This window comes from Podarcis bocagei (genome assembly GCF_964188305.1).
Source record: "Podarcis bocagei genome assembly, chromosome: 8".
In the NCBI taxonomy this organism is placed as follows: Eukaryota; Metazoa; Chordata; class Lepidosauria; order Squamata; family Lacertidae; genus Podarcis; species Podarcis bocagei.
Genome location: NC_138133.1, coordinates 74,390,419 through 74,407,407, shown reverse-complemented (window position 1 = coordinate 74,407,407; position 16,989 = coordinate 74,390,419). Strand labels below are relative to the sequence as shown.

Below are 16,989 nucleotides of genomic sequence, written 5' to 3'. Positions count from 1 at the left end.
TTCTATCCAGGGCTAAAGACAAAGCTCTGCCTTTCCAAACACAGACACCATTAGCCTGAGGCTGTGTTCTCCTGGAGAGAGATCAAGCAGAAGTCCCTTCTTCTCTGGTATTTCAGAAAACAAAGACTACTAACACACCCAAAATGAAGACCTGTGATGGAATAGGTCGTGAGATCTAAGTTAAAACACCCCATAAGAGCTACCAGAGATGCATTTTCAGCTAATCATTAAATTGCTAGGCTAAATAAATCTCAGTGGAACTTTCCATATGATACTTTCAGAAGTATACATACAAACACATACAGAGTTATTTTCCATTTCAATGTACAATTAAACAATTATACTTAACACAACCTACCTCACAGGATGGTTGTAAATGAAAGTGTATAGAACAACCATGCTTTTCACTCTGGGTTCCACAGAAAATGGGCAGGATAAATCTGTTGCACAACTCCCCCGCCCCCGACACATTCTTGCTTGTATTGTCAGACGTTGTCCACCTCAATCTTCTCTTGATCTGTTCCACACAATAGCTATGGTTTTCCAAGTAGTGATGTATGGAAGTGAGAGCTGGACCATAAAGAAGGCTGATTGCTGAAGAATTGATGCTTTTGAATTATGGTGCTGGAGGAGACTCTTGAGAGTCCCATAGACTGCAAGAAGATCAAACCTATCCATTCTTAAGGAAATCAGCCCTGAGTGCTGAGAACCTGAGTGAGCCCTGAGTGCTCACTGGAAGGACAGATCGTGAAGCTGAGGCTCCAATACTTTCACCACCTCATGAGAAGAGAAGACTCCCTGGAAAAGACCCTGATGTTGGTAAAGATTGAGGGCACAAGCAGAAGAGGACGACAGAGGACGAGATGGTTGGACAGTGTTCTCGAAGTTACCAACATGAGTTTGACCAAGCTGCGGGAGGCAGTAGAAGCCAGAAGTGCCTGGCATGCTCTGGTCCATGGGGTCACGAAGAGTTGGACACGACTAAACGACTAAAGAACAAAAGCCCTCTTGACGCATTCAAGACTTGCACAATAAACAAGAGAGCAGGGCTGAGAGATCGCAATGTCGGCCCTGTATACCTGAAGGGGCATCTCTACCCACATCATTCAGCCCAGACACCAAAGTCCAGCCTCCGAACACCTTCTGGCGGTTCCCTCACTGTGAGATGTGAAAATACAGGGAACCAGGCAGAACGCCTTTTCGGTAGTTGCACCCACCCTGTGGAATGCCCTCCCAGCAGATGTCAATGAGTTAAATAACTATATAATTTTTCGTAGACTTCTGAAGGCAGTCTTGTATCAGGAGCCTTTTACTGTTTAATGCTGTATTTTTGTTGGAAACCACCCAGAGTGGCTGAGGGAAACTGGTCAGATGGGTGGGGTATAATAAAAATATTACTATTATTATTATCATCATTGTATAGGGAGTCTAGAAGAGTACAGTAGGCTCCCCATTGCAGAAATTCCCTTCCTAATACAGTGGTACCTCGGGTTACATACGCTTGAGGTTACATACGCTTCAGGTTACAGACTCCACTAACCCAGAAATAGTACCTCGGGTTAAGAACTTTGCTTCAGGATGAGAACAGAAATCATGCTCCAGCGGAGCGGCGGCAGCAGGAGGCCCCATTAGCTAAAGTGGTGCTTCAGGTTAAGAACAGTTTCTGGTTAAGAACGGACCTCCGAAATGAATTAAGTACTTGACCCGAGGTACCACTGTACACAAAAAGCAACAAAATGAGCAGTGGAGTGGTGGATTCATCAGAATTTTCACACTACCCCCACCCTTGCATTATAGCAATTGTGAGAGGAGCAATAACTGAAGAGGGCTAGTAATGATAAATTATTTGGTTTGGCTGAGATGCAACATTCCAACAAATCATTCCCAGTCCAACAAAAAGTGACAAGCTTGAATGCTTCTCATTCCTCTTCCCTACTCTGTCGTATGCTGCGCTACAAAGGAAAATGGTTGGGAGTTCAACAAAGACATTTTAACCAGAAAACTGTGGTTTCACTGCAAGCTCACTCTAGAATCTTGACCCAAGTCTCAGAATGTACATGCCCAGTTTTAAAACAGATCTTTTTAGTTCTATATTTAGTGTGCGAAAAGTGATCTTCAAATTTTGGTGATGAGGGTTGACAGAAAACTGGTTTTGGAAACCCCTATAATGTTTCTGCCTTATAAAACCATCACATAGAACTTGTAGATTGGCATAGCACTTACATATTTTTGAGACCTTTATTGTAGAAAGAAAGAATAGATGCTTCCTCTTTTTTCTTTCTTTCTTTTTAAATATATTTTCAGGAAGAATTCTCAGATTTTCTAGAATAGAAATTTCAGCTGTCAATATTTTCTGGATATTGACTTTCTGTAAAATTCCATTGTAGCTCTGTTAATCTTTTCTCTTTTTTTGATCTGAGGAGCCAGACGTTTCTTCCAGATTTGAGCACAAAAGGGAGTTAGTAGTGCGTGATGCCAATGATAAACATTCAGAGAGTAGCAACTGCCTACTCTCTCCCCAACCCCTCACTTTCTACAATACTATTAATGGGAACAGAAGCATTTGTCATAATTTTTTTCTCTGCCCCTTGGAATGTTTACAGGTGCTATTATCAGTTGTCAGCAAAATCAATTCAGAAAAAGCTTTTCTCGGAATGTTTTCAACATAGTCCAAACAGAGAATGTGTAAGTGGTTCTTGAAACAATTTGTACTGCCTTCCACAGAAGGAAAGGCTGCCAGATGGATTCCAAGCCATGTGGGCGGCCACTAGAATTGCTTAAAAGTTACAAACTGGAAAGCAAAAATCAACCATTCCCCATCCATATCCTTCAAAGGCATGGATGAGAGGCTGTGTGTGTGTGTGTGTGTGTGTGTGTGTAAAGATATGTAGATTGATAGATGTAGATATATGGATATAGATATAATGTATATTTTGCTCTAGGAGGCATAGTGTGGTCAGAATAGAATGAGCTTTGGTCAGTTCCAGAGTTATTGCTAAATGCATTACCTCTGGCAAATGAGCCACCATAGCCACTAGGGGGCCATGAAAATTTGTGCCCTGGGCATTTTAGACTCATCTAGCCATGTACTATCTGAAACCAAAGGGGCTCATTGGTTGCCAGATATGATTTCCACCTTTCCCCAGCTCTCCTACCGACACTATAGTGAGCACTTCTCCAATTTACTGCCCTACAGAGGTTTTCCTGACCAGAGTTGATGGGAGTTGCAGCCCAAAACATCTGGAGGATGCCAGATTTGGGAAGGTTTAAGGCAGGCTTCCTCAACCTTGGCCCTGCAGATGTTTTGAGACTACAATTCCCATCATCCCTGATCACTGGTCCTGCTAGCTAGAGATCATGGGAGTTGTAGGCCAAAAACATCTGGAGAGCCAAGGTTGAGGAAGCCTGGTTTAAGGGCACAGCTGGTGGTCAGTCCTGATGACATCAGCAACCCTCAGCCATACAAAGGCATCCATTCACTCACCAACAATTCACTTGGGCATTGCTGGCGGCAGAATCACTACAGCTTCCTCTTGTCACCCCTCTATCAACACATCATGACCACACATGTTTTTGCCTTGCCGACAACGTTGTTGTCTTCTACTGTTTAACTTACTTTCCCAGTTTATTTTTACTTTCTTTCCTAGTCAAGACTTGGAGACTCCCAGTCAAGACCCCTGATCTGAATTAATCTTTTCCTCTTTTGACTCGAATCCTTGGACTGGATTTGTTTTCTGCATAATAATAGCATTCCCAGCTCTTGAATTGCTGCACTCTCAGTTTTTGATATAAATTGTTCTCTTTTTTGCCTATATACTATTGCAGGGATACCCAAAGGGTTGATCGGGATTGACAGCTGTCCCTCCCCCCTCCATGGGTAGATCATGGCCAGTATTTTTATACTGGGAGTAGATTGCAGTCTCTTGGGAGTTGGACGCGTACTATTGCTGGTGTGCCATGAAAGTCTATGACTTACGGCACAAAACGTATTTGCTTCAACAGACAAAGATGGCTACCCTCTGTAATCTAAATTAAGCAAAGCGAATAATTGTATTGTTATTATTATTATTATTATTATTAACTATTATTATAAAATTGCATAAATAACTATTTTTCAAATGAAAGAACATTCTACAATAAATTTGAAAGTCTCATTCCTTGAAGTGACATAGCCGATCCACAGGAATATATTGCTGGACAACGTAGAACAAAAGCATTTATATCTTTTTAAAGGCATGTCTCATAAGAACATAAAAAGTGTCCTTCTAGAACACATCAAAGGCACATCTAGCTCATCATCATGTTCTCACATTGACCAACCAGATATCTGTGCAGGACCGGAGTGGAACACCACTTTCCTTACTTGTGGTTCCCTGTGGGAAGCAACCCAGAACCTAGGATTTAAATATAAATGTGTTTTGAGCACCAATATTGAGTGGCTTTGGGTTGGCTTAAAATTGAAGAAAAATATGTCTGTCTATTTGTAAAATCAGTTCAAAACAACTCAGATGAAGCTGGAACAATGACAGCAGGAAAATAAATGAAGATGTTTTTGAACAAAGATGGAAGGCATGAATCTTGGCGATATTTTTAAGCACCACACCTGCATATTTAACATAGAAAAATACCTAATTGCATGTCTGCCTTAACTTTGAGGTATTTGCATATATAAGTACAGTAATTATGCCTTATTTGAAAGTACCATTCTTTTAAGCTTTGGCTTATGGGCTCCTTGAGAAGAGCTTTATGAGAAGTAGCTGGAGCAGAAGGCTGTTTTCAACAGAGCTCCTGACTCAAGGCATCAATATCAGCCTGAGCCTATGCATGTTTACTTTGAAGTAAGTCCAGCTGGTGCTTTCGCCCATGTGTGCATACCCAGCTTTGCACTCCAGTGGAAATACTGTATAATAGAAACCATGCTCAATTGGATATAAATCCCATGAGATTCATGGGGTTTGCTCTCTACTCAAGCCTTCTAGCAACAGAATGACAGCTCCCCACATTAAATGGGGGGCGCCCATTGCGTGATCGCGCGCAGCCCCCTGGACCCTATGTGGCACCATTAGCACGGGCTTGGCTTCGCCTTCCCCAGGTGGGGTATCTGGAGGTCTCCGCCTACCTCAGCCATTTGCCCACTCCCACCTGGGAAGGCATTACCAAGGTGATCAGGCCAGGTAGAGGGAGGGACCACCCTGCCCACACAATAGGGGGAGGATCTTACCTGGGAATTGTCAGTTGGCTCCAGAGCTTCTCCCACCCTACCCACCCTCAGTTAAGACTTCTTTTGCAGGTTAACCTTTTGTCCACAGGTACGTGGGCGCTGCTGAAGGGCCAGAAAGGTTTGCTTTTCCTGTAGCGAAATGTCACAACTTTGGCGGTTTCAGGCCTTGGGCAGAATCCTTTAGTCTATCTTCCCTAAATGGGGTGTACGTGTAGCGGTGACCCACGGTCCCCCACTCTTTGCAGTGGCGATATCAGGGTTCCCCATTAAAGGGGTTGTTTTGAGGGGAGGCTTCAGCTGTATGCCTAGAGGTTGTCATTGCTCTCCCCTGCGACGGCGGCGTAACGGGAGCAGGCTCTCTCTGCTTGAATATATGTTCTCCAGAGCCAGCCCACCCCCACACACACTCTGGATAACCCCAGATCCCTAGCAGGGGACTGGTAGGGATAAACGCCCAATGCCTGTGCCAAGGTCTACCCACATCTGAAACATAATGAAGTTGGGGCCAATTTTAATCCCATAGCATGTTGCCTTGAGTCGTTATTCCACACGGGGGCCGCCCAGGGTTTGGGGGACTCCGCCTGTCCACGCAAAAGAGAATTTTGATAGCTGCAACATTCCTCACAGCTGCATAACAAGATGAACCTGCTGAAATTACCTCTTCTACACAACTATTAAAAGAATTCAAGACCCTTCTCATTTCCTTCTATCTAATCCTATTAGGCATTTCTCCCATTTGTTTATGTCTTGTAATAATAATAATATTTTTTAAAAAATAATTTTATTATTTTTACCCCGCCCATCTGGCTGGGTAGACACAGCCATTCTCCATGGCTTCCAACAAATACAAAAGCTTAATAAAACATAAAGCATCAAAAACTTCCAGATACAGGGCTGCCTTCAGGTGTCTTCTAAAAGTTGTATAGTTAGTTATCTCCTTGACATCTGATGGGAGGATGTTCCACAGGGTGGGTGTGACTACCGAGAAGGCCCCCTGCCTGGTCCCCTGTAACTGTGGTGAGGTAACCGCCAGAAGGCCCTTGGAGCTAGATTATGGAAACTGTAGTTCCATGGAAGGCAAGACAATAAAAATGGTTCATTTGCAGTGCAAGCAGGGTCTGAGACACAATTGTGTGAAATCATAGCCTCCAACTGGCCTCTGTTCTCAGAGACAATCCCTGTTTTCTGCTTCTGATAAATCACTGTCTTCATGGGGTGCCTTGGTTTAAATTTTGTTTTGCTAGTTGCCAGGTTTGCTATTGTTTGGAGTTCATTCCTCTCCCCTAGGCCTGTACAAGCTAAATCCCTGAGCTGAGGCAGGGGGTTGATGGAAATGCATCTTGATTCTAATGGCCATACATGTAAATGTACATGAAAAGCAAAATACAGTGTTGTGCACAAGCTAGTAAGGCTTGGATTGTTGATAATGGGCTGTAGGGAAGTCTGATTTCCCAGTGTAGTGGATATTGAGCCAAAAAAGCAAACCATTTCATAGCTATTACGAACAGGCTACTGCGGTATGTATGAACGGATGCAACAATGTACAGTGGTACCTCGGGTTAAGAACTTAATTCATTCTGGAGGTCCGTTCTTAACCTGAAACTGTTCTTAACCTGAGGTACCACTTTAGCTAATGGGGCCCCCTGCTGCCACCACCACCGCCGCACGATTTCTGTTCTCATCCTGAAGCAAAGTTCTTAACCCAAGGTACTATTTCTGGGTTAGCGGAGTCTGTAACCTGCAGTGTCTGTAACCTGCAGTGTCTGTAACACAAGGTACCACTGTACAGGCTTGAGTGGAGCTTTCAGTAATGGGTAATGAGGAGTAAGGAGAGCCAGCATGATGTACTGGTTAAGAGCAGTGGACTTGTAATCTGGTGAACCAGGTTCACTTCCCTGCTCCTCCACATGCAGCTGCTGGGTGACCTTGGGCTACTCACACTTCTCTGAAGTCTCTCAGCCTCACTCACCTCACAGAGTGTTTGTTGTGGGGGAGGAAGAGAAAGGAGATTGTTAGCCACTTTGAGACTCCTTAAGGGGAGTGCAAGGTGGGTTATCAAGTCCAAACTCCTCCTCCTCCTCCTCCTCCTCCTCCTCCTCTTCTTCTGCCTCGGGGCATTCAATCAGTGTTCCTTGGCATGCATATATAGATATTATAAAATATCCTTATTTATAACTGTGAAACGCTGGAGGATCTGTAAATCAAGATGTTCAGAGCCATATTAATAGTTTCATATTAATCTGTCCAGCTAAATAATTTTAAGATGTAATCTTAAATACAAACCAGTTGGACATATTTCAACTTGACTTAGATCAACTTATTTCATGTAAAGTAAACCTTAAGTTTGTCAGCATCTGTGGCAAAGGTTTTGGTAAACCTTTATATATGTGATGAATTTAGAAACAGACAGGTGGTCGTCTTCTTCTTCTTCTTCTTCTTCTTCTTCTTCTTCTTCTTCTTCTTCTTCTTCTTCCAATAGTGCTTGGGTCTGAACAAATGCTACTGGCACAGATTTTCTTTGTCAGTGGACCAATTTTCCATTGTTACAATGAGCTCTTAAAGTCCTTGTTTATGTACTGCAAATCATAGGGGGATAAGTGGTGATAGCAGGCATTGATGAGCACTTAATTGTGACAAGTTCTTTAAAAATCTGTGTTTTTTTGGTATGTGTTGTTGGACGCCTTGCTGAATGTTCAGCTAAGCATGGGGAAGGGAGCACAGACTTTTATTACAACTTCATTAAGCGCTTGGAAGATTGCACTTTGGAGAACGCTATCTATAAGCATGTGCAATTGCGCAAGTAATTGCATCTACACTCTTGGAATAAGCTGTCTAGAAAACTAGCTTTCTCAGAATACATGCATTGAAATCATCATCAAGGAACTGCTTGGTAGCAAAGGGCGATGTGCAGTTCTATATTTCGTGAGCATATAGATCTTAAATGGATCTGAGGTGATAACAGCTTAGTTTTTCATGAATATTTACAGCACTGTCAAAAAAAAAATCATGATTTTTTTGGGTAGCCCTGTTCATCTATTTCATGGCTCTTGCTTATTTTTACTTCCAATTTGCTTCATTTGTTCTCCATGGATAATCAGATAGCCAAATCTAATTGGTTAGGCCAAGGGTATTCAACATGGTGCCATCCAGATGTTATTGAACTCTAACTCCCATCAGTCAGTAGTCAGGAGTGATGGGAGTTGTTATTACCAATATCTGGAAGACACTACATCAGATAATTCATAATAGGATCCCTGAGTGGCCAGGCCAGGACAGCATTGCTGTCAATGTTAGCCACAAATGCCTTCAGTGATGTCACAATCTAGCCAAGACATTTTGCGGCCTGAGAAGTTGCCCCCTCCATTCCATGTACAAAGGCTGACTGGGCAGGCTGCTGAATCTTACTTCAGTACTGACAAAGGATAGCATCTTCCAGGTATCTGAGGGCTGCAGGCAAGTTTATGGGGAGCATGATATGACTGGGGAACACATAACTTTGATTTCCAGCAGTGGAGAATGACCAGGCTGCTCATGAGGAACAGCTAGGGGGCTGCCATTGATACCGTCTGTATCTGCCACCAGAGGGGATTGCTTCACTCTGTCTAATGGTAGGGCAGATCTGTAGGGAATACTGGCTAGCTAGATGGACAAATGGAACAATCAGTTGCTTCCTATGTGGATTCCATTATTTTTCCAACATCACCAACTGGATAAATGGGTCTATTTTTATTTTTATTGTAACTGCTGGTTGTTGTCTTTTTTAAAAAAACTTTCAGTTGTTTTTAATTTTACATTGCCTTGAGACAATTGTGCAGGAGGTGATTCACAAATCCATTTAAACAAATCTCTCTCTTCCAGGAAAAACAACAACAACCCAGCCCTCCACTGTTGAAACTAAATTTTAAAAATTAATATCCGGCAGAACAGTTATTCAAATACTGTATCTTGCCACACAACCTAAATGGCTTTGGCAAGATATATGGGACAGAAGAGAATAAATTTAACCTGAATGTCAGGTTAATTTGCTAACCTATTATAAAATACATAGCTAAAATGGGCACTCAGAGTGATGCAGTATCTGTAAAGCAGTCAGGAACTGTTTCTTTACTACTAATAAAACATTGTAAGGTGTTATACTTCATTTTGGAAGGAAGATCGGGTTGCAGAAACAGTGTTATATATCCAGATTTGGTTTCTCAGTCTTCGTTCTTTTGAAAATGTCATTTAAATTAAATAAAGGAAAACATGGGAGTTCTGAGAGTTGAATAAACATGCTGTTCTTTCAGGCCTGTTGGGGACATAACCTCTTTTGTTTCGGGACATAACCTCTTTTGTTGACTCTGTAAAGACAGGAATATTGAGAATCTGGCAGAACAGTTCTGAACAGATCTAATGGCAGAGCAGGCCCCTACTGTGAGTCTAGGTGCCCTGACACAATCTATTACCTAGGCAGGAGTTAGCACATACACCCTAACGTCATATTTATGGCAGATCCATTCCTTGACCCATACCAGTTCTCTCAATTCTCTGGGCTAATCACGGACCAAATCCACCCTAGGACTTACATTTGAACATCCATCCAAATCTTTTGCATCTTTACTCAGAAGTAATGAGTTCAGTTGAACTTTTCTGTGCATAAGAGTAGAGCATGAGTAGGCAAACTAAGGCCTGGGGGCCAGATCTGGCCCAATCACCTTCTAAATCCGGCCCACGGACGGTCCGGGAATCAGCATGTTTTTACATGAGTAGAATGTGTGCTTTTATTTAAAATGCATCTCTGGGTTATTTGTGGGGCATAGGAATTTGTTCATTTTTATTTTTATTTTCCAAAATATAGTCCCCCCCCCAAGGTCTGAGGGACAGTGGGCTGGCCCCCTGCTGAAAAAGTTTGCTGATCCCTGAGAGCCTTGCAGCTACAGAAACAATCCTGTCAAACCCTTTCAAAAGTCAGTGTAGAGGTTAGGGTGTCAGGAGACCAGAGTTTTAAGGCATAAATTTACTATTTCACACTGAGAGCCAGTGTGGTGTAGTGGTTAAGAGCAGTGGACTCGTAATCTGGTGAACCGGGTTTGAGTCTCCGCTCCTCCACATGCAACTGCTGGGTGACCTTGGGCCAGTCACACTTCTTTGAAGTCTCTCAGCCCCACTCACCCCACAGAGTGTTTGTTGTGGGGGAGGAAGGGAAAGGAGAATGTTAGCCGCTTTGAGACTCCTTAAAGGGAGTGAAAGGTGGGATATCAAATCCAAACAACAACAACAACAACAACTCCTCCTCCTCTTCTTCTTCTTCTTCTTCTTCTTCTTCTTCTTCTTCTTCTTCTTCTTCTTCTTCTTCTTCTTCTTTTCAGACATCATCCAGGTCAGTATAACCTACCTCACACGGTTGTGGTGGGGATGAACACCTTCAGATCTCCTTAAGGTCCTCAGTAGAATGACATCATGTGGATCTTGTTGTTTTTACTGATGTTGATTTCAGTGAAGAAGTTAGGCCTGAGCTCCAGTCCCAATGGAACGGAAAAGTGCTTGCTTTTAGCTGGATCATGTCCTGAATGTGCTTAGGCCTGAGTCTTTCATTACTTTGCCAATAAAACAGGAGGCCAGTTTCCTTTGCTGACACCTCCAAATCCTCCTGGGATAAAAGGGGGGAAATAACAATTCCACACTTGCAGCACAAGCTGCTTCAGGCATTTAAAACTTTCATTTTGCCAAACTGATTTTTGAGCAGAATGGAAGAATCCTGCTGGGCCTTAAGGCTTCACTAAAGCTGGAACAGGTGAATGTGCATTTTTCCCCAATCAAAGAAACACTTTAAAATGCCTCTCTCCCTTGAGCACTAGAGGACGTGACATTTGTTTGAAGCTGAATTTTGTATCTTTGTGCCTTGTCTGGGCAATTAAGTCTCTCTCACTCATTATAAAAACTATAACTCACTACAGGTAAACCTAGCTCCATGTAACTGACATAAATACATATTCTTTATGTGTTGACATTTGCCTCAGTCTCTCCTCCTCCCAAATCTCTGTTGTTACAGTCAAATTTAGGACTGTAAACCCCTTGGGGCACAGACCTGCTGTGCACTTTTGATATCTTCATTTCCTCCTCTAAATTTATTTTGAGTTTGCAGAACAACATGTTGTTGTTGTTTAGTCGTGTCCGACTCTTTGTGACCCCATGGACCAGAGCACGCCAGGCCCTCCTGTCTTCCACTGCCTCTCGCAGCTTGGTCAAACTTATGCTGGTAGCTTTGAGAACACTGTCCAACCATCTCGTCCTCTGTGGTCCCCTTCTCCTTGTGCCCTCCATCTTTCCCAACATCAGGGTCTTTTCCAGGGAGTCTTCTCTTCTCATGAGGTAGCCAAAGTATTGGAGCCTCAGCTTCACGATCTGTCCTTCCAGTGAGCACTCAGGACTGATTTCCTTAAGAATGGATAGGTTTGATCTTCTTGCAGTCCATGGGACTCTCAAGAGTCTCCTCCAGCACCAGAATTCAAAAGCATCAATTCTTCGGCGATGTAGAAAAGAGTTCCTTTGGAATTAAGTGTAGTGTAGTGGTTAGAGCACGGTGTAGTTATTAGGGTGAGGGCAGAACAGGTCAAACTCCATGGACAAAGACAACAGGCAGAACAACATATATATCAGTCAATCATGTATTCCAGTACACAGGGGAGGTTGATCTGTTAGGGGAAATAGGGCACTGTCCACCAACATCCATCTGACCACCAACATTCCACACCTGTTCTGCCCTCACCCTAATAACTACACTGTGCTCTAACCACTACACTATACTTAATTCCCAAGGAACTCTTTTCCACAGGCAAAAAGTTCTTATGATTCAGGACGTTCTCCTAAGCCCAAACCTGCTTTCTTGCAACTCATTCGTTCTAGTTCCATCTCAGCCGAAGCAGCACTGTGTATAGGGACAGTGTATAAGTGTTTGGACTACAGCTGAGCCTCTTGGGCTTACCGATCAGAAGGCTGGTGGTTCAAATCCACACAACAAAGTGAGCTCCCGTTGCTCTGTCCCAGCTCTTGCCTACCTAGCAGTTCGAAATCACGCTAGTGCAAGTAGTTAAGTAGGTACCACTGTGGCGGGAAGGTAAACAGCGTTTCCATGTGCTCTGGTTTCTGTCACGGTGTCCCGTTGCACCAGAAGTGGTTGCACTCCCTCAGCCTGAAAGCGAGATGAGCGCCGCAGCCCTTTGACTCGACTTAACTGTCAAAGGGTCCTTTAGAGTTAGTAGATTGTAGGCTGAGTTCCCATGTCAAAAGCAGTATTTATCTGTACAGAATACAAACCAATGCTCATTTATTTCAAAAATTAAGAGGTACTTAATTGTCAGTATCTCTAAATGGTTTTCATACATCAAACATACATTAAAACTGTCAATAAATTCTCATAGTGCAAAGCAGAGTGGAAGAGTACTTTAATATTGTAAGTTCTCAAGGAAGCCCTCAAGGTTTTGCAAGTATTCAAAGGCAACACTCACAAAACAGATCAATCATTTTGAGTCAAGCAGTGACATGTTTACCCATCCAGATTTGACCATTTATGAACTGGCTTTTTTATGCTAGCTGTTGTTATTATGGTGGTTGGGCTTCAAATATATTGTTGAAACTTTCCAAACAATTGCAATATTAGATAAGCATTTATGTTAATATCCTTGATTATGTTTTAACCTTATTGCATTTTTAATGGCTGCTAACTCTTGTCAGAAGCACCAACATCACCACACCCCAGAGTGCTATTAGAGATAGTTATAGCTGTGGAGGCATTTGCATGTATTTATTTATTTTTTTTTAAAAAAACTAAACTCACAACCTACTTTCTCATTGTAACACTAAAGTATCTCAGCGCTGTATTATCTTCAGCACTTCCATTTGTACGGCTATGGCACATGGTTTAAACTACAGAATTTGCTCCCACAAGATGTAGTGATGGCTTTAAAATACAATTAGACAAATTCATTGCGGATAAAGCCATTAGTGGCTACAAATGATGTGGCTGCTAACCATGACGGCTTGTCTTCTACCTCTATCATTGGAGGCAGTAGATGCTTTCTAGAAACTCCAGGACAGGCAAACTCGGCCCTCCAGATGTTTTGAGACTACAACTCCTACCATCCCTAGCTAACAGGACCAGTGGTCAGGGATGATAGGAGTTGTAGTCCCAAAACATCTGGAGGGCTGAGTTCTCCTATGCCTGCTCCAGGAGGAGAGAAAGCTGTTGCACTCAGATCCCACTTGCAAACTTCCCATGGGCATCTGGTTGGCTGCTGTGAGAACAGGATGCTGGACAGAGAAGCATTGACCTGGTCTAGCATGCTTTTCTTATGTTCTTATGAGCTTTTGCCGCCTAAGGCAAAGGACAAGTTGGTGTCTCCCTCCAATCCCATGCACAAAAACTGAGCAGGTTGGAAGTTAAAACTTACTCTGACACTGTCAAGGCCCCCGAGAGCAGGCCATGTGGTAGACACATCTCTTTCCACTCCCTGGCCCTCAGCATTTGCTGCCTGGGGCAGCTGCCTCACTCTATCTCATAGTAGGTCTGGCCCTGGTCCCTGCCATAGGGAGATCATGAGGGAAGTGATTAAAGTTTCATACCGTCCAACATTTCTCCAGTGAAAATAGGGACATCTTAAGGCAGAGCTTTCCATCTTGGCGACACACATTTTAGACATGCATCATTTTGCGACACAGTAATTCAGTTTTACGGGACACAGGTGGTGCTGTGGGTTAAACCACAGAGCCTAGAACTTTCTGATCAGAAGGTCGGCGGTTCGAATCCCCGCGATGGGGTGAGCTCCTGTTGCTCAGCCCCTGCTCCTGCCAACCTAGCAGTTCAAAAGCACATCAAAGTGCAAGTAGATAAATAGGTACCGCTCCGGCGGGAAGGTAAACGGCATTTCTGCACGCTGCTCTGGTTTGCCAGAAGTGGTTTAGTCATGCTGGCCACATGACCTGGAAGCTGTACGCCGGCTCCCTCGGCCAATACAGCGAGATGAGCACCGCAACCCCAGAGTCGGTCATGACTGGACCTAATGGACAGGGTCCCTTTACCTTTAATTCAGTTTTACTAGCAAACTGGAGGTTAAACTAGCCTCTGTCCAGCCCCCAGAGGAGTGCAGGGAGCATTTATGCAGCATGCCTACACACTGCAGCCAACACACTAACGTGTTGCAATGCACAGTTTGGAAAGCTCTGTCCTAAGGAAAAGCGGGACACTTCAGGATCAAGTCAGAAACTGGGATGCAGTGGAGAAAGGTGTGCAAATGCAGCCCGGGGTGGGCACACAAAGTGTGCCCCCGAGGGAGGTGGGGCACCAGGCATGGAGGGAGCCCGGTGTGGCTCCCCTCGCAAAGCACACCCAAGGCACACCCGGGAGCAGAACTGCGTCCAGGTTCAAAGAAGCTGCGCAGCTTCCTTGTGTGCCACAGCACAGGAGAGTGGCCAGCAGCATTGCTGCCACAGCCAGGCACGAGGAAGCTGCTTGGCAGCTTCCTAGTGTGCCGCAGCCTCTCTCCATGCCCGGGTCAGGCTTGCCCAGGGCTGGAGCTGCCTTGGCCAGGCCAATGGAATAGAGAACAGCCACTGAATAATGACAGTTGCTTAAAGATTGTGCACACACATTAGGTTACTTTTGTTTGCCAACCTGGTGCCCTCCATGTGTGCTGGCTGGGGCTGATGGGAGTTGTAGCCAAAACATCTGGAAGTTTGGCAAAGCTGCATTAGGTCTTCAAAACCACAGGTGCAAATGAGGCAGAGGGACCATGTGAGTAGACAGCCGCAAATATAGTTCCAGACACTCAGAGTTGCCTTAAGGCAAAGAGTCTCCAAGGCACCCTTAAGGAAATGAAGAAAACTCCTTCCCTGCATTCAGTGAGAGCTGTAATCTTGGATGAAGACCCTCAGGTCAGGCCCTTACTCTACCCCCAGATACCCCCCAGGTAATGCTGTGAATTTAGAAAGCTGTTGACTACTTATTTATTTTTTGGCTGAATATAATTGTGTGCATCCGTGTGATGTTTCCCCTCCTCTTCCCGGTGAAAATGTCTGTCAAGAAGGAAGAGGCCTACTGCAGGTGTAAATAGAAAATTTATGAAGTGGGCCCAATGCATGGTACTTAAGGGATGGATTTAGTATCATCTCAATTGTTGGAACACTGTTAAGTGCCTGTATCTATTTAGGACGAACAAAGGCAAGCGACAAAATTTGTTATGGCGCTCTGTTCCACAGCCCATTCTGGCCTGCAGAGGAGCAAATGGACAGCTGTCAGGAGTCTTCTGCAAATTGCTGAGGCTTGATTAAATGGCATCTTACCGCCAGTCCTGTCTTGCTGTGCTGACTATTCAATCTCAATTCCTATTATCCTTTGCCACCTTGTTGTTTCATTGTTTTCTTTTCTCCTGCTTTCTTAAAAAAAATAAAAATAAAATCTTATCTAGGCTGACAATTCCTCTGACTTTCCTTTTACCAGTCTCCATCAATTAATAAGAAAAACAACAACACGTCATTTGAAAATTATCAAGGGAGGGAGAGAAACAATGTTGCTTCTTATGTGTGGGGTGTCACACATAAGTAGGTATGTCAGAGAATAGGGATGTCAGAGAATTCTGACTAAATTGGAAATGAGAGCAAAAATCACTTATTCGGCCCTTGTCCGAAACAGAAATCGATCCACTGAATACGATTGTTGTTCCCTGCCGTTGCTGTTTTCAGTACGCAAATGATACATAATCAATTGCATCCCTCCTCTAGTCTGCACTGTATTTCTTTTGCATTGATAGGAATAGGGTGGAAGAATATAATAACAGTGTAATTTACATAACTATGCAAATTAATTAAGTTATGTGTTTTATCCACAGCCAGCAGTAGGATGTATAAGACAGTTTTGGGTGTAAGATAATTCAGTGGAACGGAAACAGTAATGAATACAGAGCAGAATGCAAAACCATAGACTCAAAACAATGCCTTCTTACACCACTAGGTTCAGGGTTGTTGTGGAGTGGTTTTTGTTCTCTTCATTCTGAAGTGGCTGAGGGGTGTTTGTGATTGTCCTTCATATGCACCTTGTCGGGTACACACGAATCAACTAAAGCTCAGGGGAGACATATTGAGGCGCCTCCACCATAGAGCTTTTTCAGTTCCAGAAGTGTGGGCAGTCAAGGAGGCTCTGGAGTGCTGGAGAAATGTATACTGGGGTGGAAGGGGAAAAAACATGCCCCTTTCTCTTCCACCTTGCAATGAAAAGGTGAGCTCGAAACCCCACATTCCCTAAAATACCTAACGAATTCTCAAGTGCCCCGAGTACGAGGCAGAAAAATGGAGGCCTCTTTCACAAAGGAAGGAAAGCCCACCGAAAAACCGAGGGACAGTTTTTTGGCACAACGCTGTTCTTCAAACTCCTCTTGTGCCATGACTACTTTCTCAAACACACTTAGCAGAGTCCAACTAATTGCCACATGACCTCCGCAGCACTTCAGATGCCAGGAATAATTATGCATGATTATTCTGTAATGATGGGATGATAATTACTGCAGACTAAATGCTGACCTTTCATCTGCCAAGGCTAGTGTGTACAACCAGATACATACCAACAGATTATTTCCCCATATAAACAGCAGACTTCTTGGGGCACGGAGGGTGCTGCCCTTTACCTCAAACACTTTAGAGTTGCAATTTTTACACAACAGCAACAACTGCATTTTTAAAAATGTAGCAGTAGAGAAACAACATTTGAAGGATGCAGCAGTCTTGTACGAAGAAATGTG

The 16,989-nt window shown here is 43.6% G+C and overlaps 1 protein-coding gene and 1 long non-coding RNA gene across 6 annotated transcripts in view; both read left to right on the top strand.

The window, feature by feature from the left end:
* CSMD3 (CUB and Sushi multiple domains 3) overlaps positions 1-16,989 on the top strand; it is a 607,508-nt gene that overhangs the window by 55,315 nt on the left and 535,204 nt on the right. The gene's annotated exons all lie outside the window — the stretch shown is intronic.
* LOC308593206 lies at positions 8,599-15,543 on the top strand. Its single transcript, XR_014010847.1, has 2 exons — positions 8,599-8,657; positions 15,406-15,543. It is a non-coding gene; the product is annotated as an uncharacterized lncRNA (long non-coding RNA).